This window comes from Palaemon carinicauda, chromosome 7, assembly GCF_036898095.1.
Source record: "Palaemon carinicauda isolate YSFRI2023 chromosome 7, ASM3689809v2, whole genome shotgun sequence".
In the NCBI taxonomy this organism is placed as follows: Eukaryota; Metazoa; Arthropoda; class Malacostraca; order Decapoda; family Palaemonidae; genus Palaemon; species Palaemon carinicauda.
This window is the reverse complement of record NC_090731.1, coordinates 41,032,181-41,046,130: the sequence shown is the minus strand read 5'-3', so window position 1 is coordinate 41,046,130 and position 13,950 is coordinate 41,032,181.

Genomic DNA, 13,950 nt, shown 5'->3' with positions numbered 1-13,950 from the left:
TAGAAGAGAAAGAACTCACTTTCTTTATCTGTATGGTTTCACCAAAGGGCTGTACAAGACAACACAAGAGTGTTAGAAAAACTTAGTGTTGTAAGTTATACTATACTAAAGTTTTCTCCCTGCAGTATATCCTATACTGAAAAATACTGGCTACAGTATATAAGATAATGTGCCGGCCGGCACATACCTTAACTAGTTCCAAAGTTTACTACTTTTAGACTATTAGGCGGAAGAACGCTGGTTCAAATGCGTGTGCCGGCCGGCAACTAAACAAGATAGCACCCGGCTGCCGGCCGCCAAACATAGCGGCCGGCAGAACATTGGTGTGTTTCTATTGCCGGCCGGCAACTAAACAATGATAGCACCCGGCTGCCGGCCACTAATCGTAGCGGCCGGCAGAACTATGGTGTGATATTATAGCCGGCCGGCAAAGGTATACAACCAATGCCGGCCGGCAGTAAAAGAACCAGAGAACTTCCAACTGCCCAGCTGCCGGCCACTTAGGCTGGCAGCCGGGCTAGGGTACAAACACTAGAAGAAAAACAGAATGGATGCCGGGATAAGAGACTGTACTGCCTCATAGCCCGGCAACCCGAAAGAGTGCACATAAGGAAGGGGAGAATATAACTTCAGGCTTCCTTGACCAATGCCATCTGGCTCTACAGACAAACATGGATGAGAGACCAAGGGAGGTCCGGGGAGCACTCAAAGCAGAAGACCCTTGCCGCGTGCGTGCCGGCCGGCAAGGGACTGAGTCAACTCCACATCCTAACCTATGCTAGGTACAGATGTAGAATGACGGACAGGGATGCAATGGCTAGACCATCACTAAGGAAAGAGGGGGAAGGGGGAAAGAGGGTCCTGCCAACCTTGCTCTAATAATGAATCACCCGCAGCCAAGAAAACTCATCTTAGCCTAGGGGAGATCCAAGGAGGGAGGCCAGCAGTACTTGCCAACTCCCTCGGAACCAAAGCAAGGAAGGCGTTGTTATTCACAGAAAAGGAGGATCTCATCCTCCACACCGAGAACAACAACACAGGACTAGTCTGCTAGATCACATAAAGAAGGAATCATTTCGTACAGAAACCTTCGAAAGTGAACCAAGGAGGCTAAGCCTCCTATGTCTGCTGTCAACCTAGCAAGGGAATCTCAACCACAATGCTAGACAGAAACAGACTCAGACTAAGAACTCTGATGTCCTGCCCCTTCCTGAAGCCAGACTTACTGGAAACAGGAAAGAACAGAAACACCCTAATATAGTTGTATCTAAAGTCAATTCAGATAAACCCTTAGGGTTAAGCCCAAGGCTTAAGCAGAGGGAAAGGGATTGCACACATTCTCCGAGGAGAAGAGAGCAACCGGGGAGTGTGAGAAAGTATACTAGGGCCCCATAGATAACTAGCCTAGGTGCGAAGAGAATCGATTACCTAAATCACCGAAACTCACTCGTATACTATCTTGGAAGAAAATCAAGATAATCTTAAATGTATAAAACTGCCTAAAGCTTCAATAAAATTTTAAAACACTCGGAAATCTGAATATCATGCAAGAAAGTACTAGGGCCAAACGACTAGGCTACAAGGTCTAGCGTAGGCCAGAATCGGCAAATCATTCGCAAAAACGAAAATACTAAAAGCATCATATAAAGAAATCCTATGTAAAGCTGAATAGCTAAAATTATTAAAGCGAAACAGCCGGGAACGTCGCTCTGGCTAACTAAATGACTCATGCATGGCGAGTGACAGCGTCCAGGACACCTCCGGTAAGCAACAGCTCTTGTAACAAAGATATCACTATCAAATTATCTTAAATTCACCAAGAGCTTACATTTATACATAAGAGAGATAATACTCAACTTATCAGAGGCAGAAGAAGTTGGAGTAAGCATCATAATGTTGAAAATAATCCAAGAATTGCGAGATAACACAGGGAAAACACCGAGTTGTTGAGCTACGCAAAAAGGAATACAGATGGCGCTGTGAGCGGCGCAATGCACGCTTACGAAACGGGAGAGGAGAGGTACCTTGCGAGCGGCTCTCCTTTCTTTCTCGTTTTTCGTTTTCTTGCCAATTGACCCCTTTGAAGTGTTAATTCTGTTCGGGGTGCAGATTTCTATGTGGCGTGTCAAGAATACGTCCTCTGATATTTCGCGATATCCCTGGTTCTTTTATTTAGGGATATTCGCTCCAGGATTAGAATTCTGGGTACCTTAAGGTGAATTCTCTGGGAATATCACCGTAGTCATATATACCCAAGGAAGCTACCCTTTTGGAACTTCCATCAGGACGACATGGATTGAGCCCAAAAAAATAATACTGATAATCAGTTAAGAAACCGGGAAAGTTGTTCTGGCTAACTAAATAAAGCATGCGAAGCAAACAACAGCGTCAGGACGCCTCCAGTTTAGGCAGCAGCTCCGCCACAAAACACAGTTTGTTCCGTAACTAAAATACAAACCACGCTATTTACATAGGGTAATTACTTCAGCGTAGCTGAATGACGAGCCATAAGAATTTTAATGAGGGGTTACTACCCCACAGCTAGTTAGCTGGGGGTAGGGAGGGGTAGCTTGCTACCCCCACCTCACACACACTAGTGAGTGTTTCACTTTACTTTTGGCTCGGATGGCGAGCGGACGTGTCTGCTCCCATCCTCGCTTGACAGCCATTAATGCTTTTGTCTTTTACTTACTTTTTCTTATACTGTACTTATATATAAACATTCTTGGTGTTTATATATATATTTGTGCATAGAATATAGTAAGTTTTTCTTTTCAGTGTTTGTGCGGTGTGTGTAGTGTACGACAATGGAGAGTGAAACCCCGGCTTAGAGCTAGGCCACCGCGGTTTCACTTCTTGGTACGCGGCCCCTCTACTTCTAGGCCACCACGGTTGCACTTCATGGAGGGCGGTCTCTCTTCTCGAGGTCGTTCACCTCTTACCACTACTACGTAATACTACTCGGAAGCTTCTTTCCCGTTGCAGGCTGAGTTGCTATTCCGTTTATTTATCTCAATTATTTTTATGAAATCTAATTGTATTTACTTTTCAGCTTCTGGAAACACTCTCCTTCAGGGGTCTGTGTTCTTACTTTGGGAAAATTAAAAGATCAGTTACATAATTATAGTTATTATAATTCTGTTTTTGTTAAAGTTCTCCGCCCACTACCTTCTCCCGTGAATGTCAGTGGGGGAGGAGGGCGCATACCTAACTTTTGTTCTTATGTTTTACTTTCCCTCAGGGTTACTCTTCGGAGTTCCACCCGGGGGAATTTCTGTTAAATAATTATTTAACTTTATTTTCCCAGTTAACTATGCAGTTTCTTCGTTTGACTGAAGTGTGCCAACGAAGCATAGCTGTCCTGTTTATGCCTGGGGAGTCTGCTGTCGCTGACGTCTCTCTAGGACATCGTCATGGGCGTTATCCCTTCTCTTAGAAGTTCTCCCGTGACAACTGTCAGCTCTTCAGTTCATCCTAGAACGATGAGGAGGTTCGCCTCCAAGGGTAGTTACTTAACTTCCCTTCTTACCTTAATTTTCCTAGTCCTTAGGCGGTTATGCTCTTAGGGCTGAGCGACCTCCCTTGTAACCATGCTCAAGGGGCTGAGCGGTTGCAAGGCCGGACCATGGAACTTCAAGCGACTATGCTCTTGGGGCTGAGCAGTCACTTCTGTAGCTATGCTCAAGGGGCTGAGTAGCTGCAGGATCAGTCTTGTGCCCCCCCTTGTTCGCGAGGGAGGCCACTCATAAGGGCTCCTCTTCGGAGGATTGCTCCTTACAGGTCAGCTTGCTGACCCCACGGCCCTTAGGGGCGCCATCACCAGTGTCTGGGTTTTCCTGGTTCTTAGGCGGTTATGCTCTTAGTGCTGAGCGACCTCTCTTGTAACCGTGCTCAAGGGGCTGAGCGGTTGCAAGGCCGGACCATGGAACTTGTGACTATGCTCTTGGGGCGAGCAGTCGCTTCTGTAGCTATGCTCAAGGGGCTGAGCAGCTACAAGTCAGTATTGTGACCTCTCTCGTTCACGAGGGATGCCACTCATAGGGCTCCTCTTCGGAGGATTGCTACTTATAGGTCTCTTCTACGAAGTGTCACCTCTCTCGTTCGCAAGAGAGGACACTCATAGAGACTCCTCTCTGGAGGATTGTTCCTGATAAGGTCAGCTTGCTAGTCCAACGGCCCTAAGGGACACCATCACCAGTCTCTTCTACGAAGTGTTCACCTCTCTCGTTCGCGAGAGAGGCCACTCATAGAGACTCCTCTTCGGAGGATTGTTCCTGATTAGAACAGCTTGCTGTTCAGTCACTAACACTTGGGTGTTTAGTGACAGGGAAACTTGGGTTTCTCGTTACGCTGACCCTTCGGGGTCTCGTAACTTTAGTTACGCAGAACCCTTGGGCTCTCGTAACTTTAGTTACGCAGAACCCTTGGGCTCTCGTAACTTTAGTCACTCCTACACTTCAGTGTTTAGTGACAGGGAAACTTCGGTTTCCCGTTACGCTGACCCTTCGGGGTCTCGTAACATTAGTTACGCAGAACCCTTGGGCTCTCGTAACTTTAGTCACTCCTACAGTTCGGTGTTTAGTGACAGGGAAACTTTGGTTTCTCGTTGCGCTGACCCTTCGGGATCTCGCAACTCAGGCTACGTTAGGCCTTTGATCTCTCGTTCCCTTAGTCAAGACCTGCTGACCTGCCATCTCCGTTCCTGGCTGCTGACGCGCTGTGGGCGCCCACGACTAAACCTGTCATTGAGCATAAGGGACTTCAGCGCAAACTGCGCCTCTAATCCTTCAGCTCCAGGTTTAACCTGCGCCCCCTCATGCTGCTGCTGTTCCAGACTTAGCGCCTCAGCACTCTCCTGCGCGCGTGCGCGCACCTGTTCCTGTTACGCGCAAGGGTTCCCCTGCGCCCCCACACTGCGCGCCAGCACCCACCAGCAGTTCCTAATTTAGCGTGCCAGCGCTCACCTGCACAGTACTTCCAGTGTGGATCGTCGGCTCTGTGCTGAAGCAGACCTGCCTTGGTCCTCTTCAGGGGATGCCCTCCCTTTAGGGACACATCCCTGTCAGATCCTTCAACCTAGCACACAAGCTCAGGCGTGTATTTACGCACGCGCACACGCGCTAGCGCCGACGATCTTCTTATGCACACAAACGCCGACGATCACACCTGCGCTGACGATCTTCATACGCGCGTAAGCGCTGATTATTGTCCGCGCGCAGGCACCAATGGTTTCCCGCGCTCCTATATTTTTCCACGCGCGGCCACCAATGGTTTCCCGCACACATTCGGCACCCCTGCGCGCCCACGTAAGCATTTCTTTAATTTACGTGCCCATCGCAGTATCGTACACCTGTGCTCCCGCACCCTGTTGCACGCCCATCACGCGCAGTTCCTGATATAGCGCACACGCGCTCACCAACGCCCCAGCGCGCTTCTACAATTTAGCGCGCAGTCCAGGATGTGCCTAAGTTAGCGCACGGGTGCTCACAGGTACCTTTGGACTCTCCATCCAAATTGCGCAATCCTGTGCGCACGGTTCCAGTTGCACGTAAGGTTCCGGTTGCGTGCAATTGGCCAGTTGCACGCAATGTTCCAGTTGCTCGCGATATTCCAGTTGCTCGCCCATTGCAACAGCACACACTTATGTGCCCGAATCCGATTGTGGCGCACATCGTGGGAGTTTTTTTTTTTTTCCCGAGAGATCGCAGGCGCTCACCAGTGGTTCAGCCTGCGGGGTCTCCAAGTCTCTTCTACGAAGGGCTCCTCTCCCATTCGCGGGAGAGGTCTCTCATAGTGACCACTCCTCGGAGTATCAAGTCTCCTGCGCACCCAGCGCACCCATGAGCTCCTCAGGGTATGATGCCTGTGCAGACTGTGCAGCGCTCACCTGCGCGCCAACGTGCTAAGTCACCCTCACGCGAGCCCGAGGCTGCGCAATCACGCCCTCGCCCAGTCTTTCCAGACACGCACCCACGCGCTACTGCACACTCACGCCCAACAGTCTTGCATCAGGTTGCTGCGCGCCCGCGCACACGCGATCAATTGATTGCGCCCATCCAACTTTCAACCATCTCCTACGTGCACCCGTGCCCGCGCCATCTCCTTCGCGCGCTCACGCCATCAATCCCGCACGCCCGCATCCTTGCGCGCCCGCTCGCTCGTGAGCACAAAATTCCTGCTGTGCACGATCCTTTCCAGGAATCATCGCGCTGCCACCAGCTCAATCTGCGCCCCGATCGCAAGCGCGATCACACACAAAATCTTACGGTGCTTCAGGCGGACAGGTCTGTGCCTGTGCCTGCTGGCAGGGGAACGGGACGTTCCCCTGCCAGCAGGCACAGAACAGCGCGCTCGCCTGAGGAGGGGAAGTTTCCGGACAGGTCTAGGCCCCCTTTTTGTTTCAGCTTCGTTCAGGCGAACCCTTGTTTGTCAACTCCTCCAAGGGATCGAACGATCCCCTTCCCTCCAGAGGGAGTGTCTTGACAGCTCGACTGTCAGCCAACAACCCTGATTTAGGACCATAGTCAGAGCTCTTTTGCAGGCTATGAAGCCTGTGCTCACTGACCTCTGTCACATATCAGGGGCAGCTCCCTCCCCTCCTGAAGAGGAAAAGGGGAACCCCCTCCGGGATGACTTCTCCAAGGGCTAAACTGTCTCCTCGCAAATCCTTGCGCAAGGCTCTTTCTTTACCCCAGACTTTCTCCCCCTCCACTGCGGATGAGGATTACCTATCCTCTGGGGAGTCGGACGAGCCGGTCCGTTCCCCCATCGCACCATGGGGGGAAACTCCGCCTCTTCTTGAGGGGTCTTCTCACAGGGGTAGAAAAGAGCCTGCATCTATCGTTACGGGAGTCCTGTATCCCTCCCAGGAGGGAACCGAAGGACTCGAAGACTGTTAGTAAGTCTTCGGCAAGGATCAGACAGGAGTCAGCTAGACCTTCGGAGAATGTCCACAAATTCCCCCCAGGAAGAGCACTGGGGACGAGAGACTTTACTGCTAGCTCATCAGGAGAACACCAAGAGTCAGAACATGCGTGCTGGCAAGTTCTGACCCCCAGGAGGAACCTCAACAGGTTTTCAAACCCAGAGGCCCCTCCTAGTGAGAGTAAGGACTCGGTCTTGAACCAAGTCTATGGCACCCAGAAACCCTCTAGGGCCAGTGCAGCTTTGCCCTGGTTGCAAGGGATGAAGAGTGGCAGAGACAAGGTTGAAGGCCAGCTCTCTGAGCGCGCCTCCTCCAGCAGATCCAGTGCCAATAACAAGCTCCTCCCTCCTCCTCGAGTCCATCAGAGGAGATATTTCAAGATCCTAGAGGAGACTTGTTTGGCCTTAGGGTTCACCACTCCGTGGAAGAACTCACTGGGGGAGTCCCTCTAAAGAGACTCTCCAACCGACACGTGTCCTATTCTCCTACTGAGATCCTAGGCCAGGAGAATGTAGCGAAGTGTGCCATGCAGGCAACTTCATGGCTTGACATCTGACTGGGGTCTCTCGACATCCTACGGGAAGGAATAGATCTCCTCGTTCCTTTCCCTAAATTGAAGGCTGTTTTTGGACACCTCAAAGGAACGGGGGTGGGGGGGGGCACATTCGGTACCACAGGGACTCAGGCCTGGGGTCATAATCGGAAAAGTGCCTCCATATAAATATGCTAGTGATGAAGGCCGCTCTTCATCAGTGCCAACAAAGATCTAGCGGATCACTCTGAGGGGTTATGAGCGACAACACCACAGTAGTGGCTTACATCATCAAGCAAGGAGGTACCTTTTCAAAGCAGCTATCCCATCTCTCAATAGAGATACTGAGATAGCCCGAAGCCCACTCGATCCCTCTATCGACTCGCTTCATTCCAGACAAAGGGAATGTGCTCACCAACAGTCGGAGCAGAGCATCTCAGATAATGAGTATCGAGTGGTCCTTGGATCATCCAGTAGCCAACAAAGTCTTGACTTTGTGGGGTTATCCGACTGTGGATCGGTTCGCTACAGCGCTGAACTTCAAGCTCCCGCTGTATTATCCCCAGGCCCAGATCCCAAAGCACTCTGACAGGATGCCTTCCAACAACGGTGGGACAGCACCAACGCGTGCGCTTTTTCCCCGTTCTGTCTGATGAGGAGGGTGGTCAACAAGACCAGAATATCGGTCATTCGCTCGATGACCCTTAATAGCTATGCTATGGCATCTCGCGGAATGGTTAGCGGACCTTCCGCAACTCCTAACGGAACTTCTGGGAGAACCCCCTCTGCGACACAAGCAAACAACCACATGCCAACAGCTCCCTCAAAGCCGTAGCTTCGCTTCGACTTACCGCCTGGAAGACTATCCAGCATACCCTCACTAAGAGAGGATTGTCGCAACAAGTTGCGAACGGGATGTTTGGACACCGGCGCAGGTCATCCACAGGGGCCTACCAGGCAAATTGGCGAGTGTTTTTGTGGTTGGAATCGTGAAGGAGTATCTCTTCACTCGATACCACTGTTCCAGCAAGAGCGAAGTTCTTTGTTTATTTGCGGAAAGAATGCGCCTTTCAGTCTCAGCAATGAAAGGGTATCGCTCAACCTTAGGGCTAGCCTTCAGGCTCAAAGGAGCGGACATTCCTTCCTCGCTGGAATTTTCCCTACTCATACGAAGATACGATCCTACCTGCCCTCAGTCAGAAGGGACACCTCCTCCAGAGCACTTGGTTCGAATTCTCAGGCCTCTTAGGAGGCCTCCCTACAAACCATGTCGCCAGGCTTCAAATCGACACCTAGCTTGAAAGGCGGTGTTCCTGCTAGCCTTGATCTCGGCCAAGCGAGTCAGTGAACTTCATGGTCTCTCGTATGACATTGCCCGTGCAAGGGGATAAGGGGAGGTAACGTTCGTAATCGTCTCTGAGTGTGTGGCCAAGACACAGAATCCGAGAGTGCCGGATCCTCGATTCGACTCTTTCTGGATTTCGAGTCTTCGTTCTGTAACAGATGACCCAGACCATCTCCTAATGTGTCCAGTAAGGAGTCTGAGGTTATATCTCAAAGAACGTCTGCTTTCGTCCCCAAGTGTAAGCTTTGTTTATGAGCACTGGGAGAACAAGAGGAGGGTCACCAAGAATACCATCTCCGCATGGATTCATAGGGTGATCCATCTGTCCCTGAATCCTGACCCTCCTCCGTCATGTCGCCTTAGAGCGCATGATGTAAGGGGCGCAGCAACGTCCCTGAACTTCAATAAGAGCTTCTCAGTGACGCAGGTTCTACAAGCATGGGTGGAAGCATCAGATGACCTCCACAGCCCACAACCTGCAAGACGTGACACACAGGAGGCTTGATACGTTCTCTATCGGCCCTGTAATGGATACACAATAGCTAGTCTACCCTCAGGCTCCTTAATGGACAGGTAGCAGAGGGTTGAGGGCATTGTTACCCGGCCTTAGTCTGCATGAATGAAAAGATTTGTCTTGCCCTTATTCTTTTCTTCATCTGCTCCTTCTTTGGAGAAAGCAGCATCCTGGGTTCTTTGCATAGCTAACCTCAAACCACTGCAGGTAAACCATGCTTCCTTGTGTTCCTAGTATTAAGAGTAATACTGTCATGTCCCCATACCCTGACGAGGTGGTATTGGGAGAGTCCTAGCCTAGAATTCCACCTGAAGAACTCTAGGTCAAATTCCTAGGACGAGTCACGCTCTTCACCTTCACACACAGCTTATGTAGGCTACAGCAGTTTCACAGCAATGCTAGCAAGGCGCAGGGACTCCTTATTCCTTGAGTACTTACACACTCAAATATTGAGTCCCCGGGCGAAGCCAAAAGCTAGTATGGCAGGGACTTACCATCCTTCCTAAGGGTTGAGTCACCCTATGTAAATAACATGGTTTGTATTTCAGTTACGGAACAAATGACAAATTCGTAGATAATTTGTATTTGTCCTAACTATACAAACCTTAGCTATTTACACATATTTGCCCGCCAGCCCTGTCCCCCGGGATAAGTCCTACCTCTAAGCAAAGTGAAGCACTCACTAGTGTGTGTGTGGGGGGGGGGGGGGTGTTAGCAAGCTACCCCTCCCTACCCCCGCTAGTAAACCCTCGTTAAAATTCTTATGGCTCGTCATTCAGCTACGCCAAAGTAATTACCCTATGTAAATAGCTAAGGTTTGTATACTTAGGAAAAATACAAATGATCTACAAATTTGTCATATTTAAAGATAAAAAGGCGTTACTTTACAGCCAGAGCTGATTTATACAATATAAGAATATGGTACTCAACTTTCCAGAAGCAGAAGAGGCTGAAGATTGCGACTTGCGGGGAAATAGTAGTGAACAACTGGGAAAAAACACCTGGTCATAGACGCTACAGGCGAAGGAATGAGAAGGCGCGCGGTTATGACATCAACAATATGGCGGCCAACATGGCGTCGTTTATGACGTCATCTGAGTACCGTAACAGTAACGGAGGAGGAGAACTTTCTATTGGCTCCTCCAATAACTTGCCACCAACTCCCCCCTCGAAGCGTAAACGCTATGTGGGGTGCAGATAGCTATGTTGTGTGTCAAGCATACGTCCCATTATTATACGATATCCTAAAGGGAAACCTTATGGGTACTCGCGCCAGAAGTTAGAATTCTGTGAAACCTTTAGTTTAATTCTATGGGAATATGTACTGCAGTCATATATACCCTTAGGAAGCTACTGAAGGAACCTTCCATCAGGACGACATAGTCTAAGCCCAAAAATGTATATATAGGCTCTATGAAGGTTGGTGACAAAGTCAAGAAACAATGAATATGGTTAGGGTCATTATAGAGGTAAAAAAAAATTATCATAGTAAAGCTCTTCTTTAGAACTTTTGTGTTGAAATCCTAATTTGTCTTCTGAAGTCATGTCTAGTGGCTTTAACATTCCATTTGAGATACTCTTATAAAGCTCTGAATTCTTTATTTACTTCAGAGAATTCTACTGTACTGCAAAACACCCTCAACTGTAGCCACTTTTCTAGCCAACTAGATTGGGAGGCAGATCAAGTTAGTATTCCGGATCATAATATCCCTTCACTCACTGAAGTAAGCCCTCTTACTTCATATGATGATGGCGTCATAGCGCACGATTCCCTTTAGAGCAAATATTTCTAATAAAGTTTCGGAAAAAACTGGTCGGTTTCATCCTGTTTTGGACGACAGTGTACACGTTTACATGCAAGCTCAGTCACTAGCTCTTCATGGTTCAACCCTTTAACCAGGTAAATATATGTACTACTACCTCAACTGCTAAAACGAGTCCCTTGAAAACAAATGCTCAGCAGCTGCCATGCAAAGGTGCAAACAAATAGGAGGATGAATATAAAAAAAAAACACAGGAAGAGGCTAAGTATGACAAGATAACATTTTTTCCAGTAAGGAAATTATTGCTAAAAATTTTCCTAATAAATTGATCCAAAACAATTTATACACCTCAATTCTCCTATTTTGTTTTAAACTACAACGCAGTAGGAACGCTGCGAACAAAAGGAATGGGATCATCAGAGACAGACAGTACTATGAGGGGAGAGGATATGTAATGGCTCCTCACCTATCCTTCTCCTTAGATTCCTAGACTGGGTTAAGTCTGTTAAGGGTGCAGATATCTATGGTTATCTATGGATACGTCCCTGATATACACGATATCTTAGGATAGTCGTTCCGGGGGTTAGAACCCGGTGATACCTGGCGGTAATTCTCTTGTAATATCACTCACAGAAATATTATACTGTAAGAAGCTGCTGAAAGGAACTTCCATCAGGACGACATGGTTCTCTCACCCAAAAATAGATTTTTCCTGCGTCAAAATCCGTTTTTTGTTTATTGTTGGAGCCTTCTTTATTACAATGATGTTCTGATTTATACAAATCATTCATTAAGTCTTTTTCTAGATTACAAATTAAACTCCTGTCTTGAGCCCACCATAAATAAAAAAAAAATATTTGTATGTACAGTTTGCAAACTGGTTTACTAAAGAAACTCTTGGGGTAACAAAGTACAGTATTTGTAAAATAATATCCTTTGCAGATTCTATAGCAGGAGTTTCTGTAAGTCTTTTAATAAGAAATTTGTAGCCCATCAGGATTCAAAATTAGTTTTGGATTATCTGATTTGTTTAGTCAAAACTGTTTCATATGGGATTTCCAAGGCTGTAGCAACCTTTGTGCATTTTGTGGTTAAGAAAAGAGAACAAACATGTGCCTCAATGGATGGAAGTCTCTGAGGAGCAGAAACATCTATTGATTTCTTCCCCTATTTTGGATGTAAATAAAATTAATAAATTATTCAAGTGGGTACCAGAACTTTCTAGGGATATCCTACTTTCTAACTTTAAATCAATAGCTTCAAGAAATTTGCCAAGAGATTCCTTTTTGTATTAGTGGTAGGACACCTGGATTTTGATGTACAGTAGTAGACATTCCGGAGGAGTTCCAGCCAGACTTGAATATCTTATCAGAAATCGTTATGACAGACCTTCCCTGCATATACCAGTGGGAGGAGACTTTCCCGATTTTATCATGTTTGGGAGAGCTTTTACCCTGATCTGCGGGGGTTATCCCTAATCCAAGGTGGTTACCAGATCCCTCATCTCCAATCCTCCCTTGTCTCAGAATCAATCTCATTTCCATTGTCTATCCTAAGCTTCAGAGGGTGGAGGCCAGTTCTAGATGTCTGGACCCTCAACAAGTTTACAGTTCTCATCAAGTTTCCCATGGAAACTCTCTGACTGTTTGAGGGGAGGGTTGATAAAGAAAGAAGACTGAACGTTTTCAATAGCCTCTCTGTGACATATTTTCACACTGTCTACTCTAAACATACCTTTGTTTTGACAGAGTTAATGACTAACTAATTCAAGTACCTGTGTTTTGGTGTCAGAACAGCCTCTCGGGTGTTCAGGAGGATGGTGACCCTAGCTCTGGGAAGAAGAGAACACCTGGACAATTGTGATTCATTGGAAAGACTTTAGGATCAGCAAGTGTGGGCAATTTTTGCTTAACATCATCTTAAAGAATCCTGGTTTTCTTATCAAAATTACTGAGCTTTAGATCTTATAGTGGCTGCTGGCAATTTATTTACTGTACATGGTGTCAGGTTTTTATAAATACAGTTAGACCTCATTCTTCGCGAGGGTTAGGTAACAGAGACATGTGCAAAAAGTGCGAATTTGTGTTTGATGCCCTGGGGTGGGATACCTCCTAAACTATCAAGTTACTGCCCATTGCCTATGAGCAAGTGTCCGAGCAGATAATTAACACACTAGGTATTACAATGATATTTTTTCATTTGGTTTCAATTGCATTATGAGTTGTTTATAATTACAAATACAGTGTACAATACATGTGAACACATGTACACTACGTACTAGACACAGTAAGGTTACAGCGCAGTACATACTCGTTGCCCTGACTGAAACTATAATTTTACTGAGTAGTCATCACATTCAAATCTAGTAATACTGTACTGTATAACACTCGTTGATACTGTAGTGTATATTACAGTATTGCAATATATGTAAAGTAATATCACTATAGTCCAGCTTAACTGTGCTGTAAGTGTTCGCTGTTTTCGTGCAGATGACTTGACTACATTTGACAACTCACCACACACACAGCATACATTTATATACAGTGATCCCTTGTTTATCGCGGTTAATGGGGACCGGAGACCCCCGCGATAGGTGAAAATGCACTAAGTAGGATTGGGCCCCTCCCCCGTAATTTTTGTATGTGTGTGGGTACAAGAGTGTTTTCTGGGCTCAAACCTGTGCCGCCCAGTGAATAAGCTCCATTTAGCACTTATTCTTAGGTAATTTACTGCTAAATATACCAGAGAAAAAATGTAAAGGAGTGCTAGGTTAACTAGCTCGCTCACCTATTGGTGTCGGTATAAAATTGGGCGTATAATCCAGAGGTCCCGCACTATTTAGATTCATCCACGACAGAAACCCCAATAGAG